Consider the following 1,335-nt stretch of genomic DNA (forward strand, 5'->3'; position numbering starts at 1 on the left):
GTGGTTTCTTGACTCAGGCTGTTCAAACCATATGAGTGGAGACAAGACTCTGTTCTCGAAGCTAGATGAAGACTTCAGGCACTCGGTGAAGCTGGGGAATAACAAGAAGATGGAGGTTGTTGGGAAAGGGAACACCAAACTGATGTTGAACGGAGCAAACTACGTAATAAGTGACGTGTATTACGTACCAGAACTCAAAAACAACCTCTTGAGTCTTGGACAGCTTCAAGAAAAACGGATCACAATCATCATTCAGAAAGGCTACTGCAAAATCTATCATGAAGAGAGGGGTTTGATAGCTGAGAGTAGGATGAGCTCAAACCGTATGTTTGCACTAGCTGATCAAGGAAGAGGTGATTCAAACTCAAGTGAACAGAGGTGCCTGAAGACAACTTCTGAAGATGTGCCAAAATTATGGCATGAGCGTTATGGCCACTTAAGTCACCGAGGAATTAAAGCACTACAGAGCAAAGGCATGGTGAGGGGTCTACCAGACTTTGGGGTTCAGAGCTTTACGTGTTCAGACTGTCTGGTGGGGAAGCAACCAAGAAAGGCCATACCGAAGAAGAGTACATGGAGAGCAAAAGAGGCATTGGAACTAATCCACTCGGATATCTGTGGTCCAATCAATCCCACTTCCAACAGTGGAATGAGGTACATTATATGTTTCATAGACGACTATAGCAGAAAGGATTGGGTGTATCTACAGAAGAATAAGTCTGATGCCTTCACTGAGTTCAAAACGTTCAAGAAGATGGTAGAAACTGAGACCGGGAAGGTGATCAAAGGCTTAAGGACAGACAGGGGAGGAGAATACACCTCACTAGAGTTCTCAGACTACTGCAAGGAGCACGGAATCAGACGCCAACTAACCACGTCCTACACTCCTCAACAGAACGGCATAGCCGAGAGAAAGAACCGCACTGTCATGAACATGGTGAGGTCAATGTTTTCTAACAAGAAGATGCCAAAGATCTTATGGCCCAAGGCTGTGAAGTGGACTTTCTATGTTCTCAACAGGTGCCCCACTATAGCCGTGAAAAACGTCACACCACAAGAGGCATGGAGCGGGATGAAGCCGAGTGTGGAACACTTCAGAGTCTGGGGATGCATTGCACATGTCCACATTCCTGATCAGAAACGAAGCAAGCTCGATGATAAGAGCACACCATGTGTTCTACTTGGATACTCTGAAGAATCCAAAGCCTACAGACTGTACAATCCAAAGACTAAGAAGATGATGACAAGTCGAGATGTGGTGTTTGAGGAAACAAAAGAAGGGAATGGGAACGAGGATCAAGATCACCTCACGGCAGGATCGTTAACATGGAATGG

General features: G+C 45.5%; 1 protein-coding gene across 1 annotated transcript in view; it reads left to right on the plus strand.

The window, feature by feature from the left end:
* The window catches only part of LOC106343005 (mitochondrial outer membrane protein porin 1-like), a 5,028-nt gene that overhangs the window by 1,068 nt on the left and 2,625 nt on the right, over positions 1 to 1,335 (plus strand). The window lies entirely within an intron of this gene.

The sequence above is a fragment of the Brassica oleracea genome, chromosome C1 (assembly GCF_000695525.1).
Source record: "Brassica oleracea var. oleracea cultivar TO1000 chromosome C1, BOL, whole genome shotgun sequence".
Lineage (NCBI taxonomy): Eukaryota > Viridiplantae > Streptophyta > Magnoliopsida > Brassicales > Brassicaceae > Brassica > Brassica oleracea.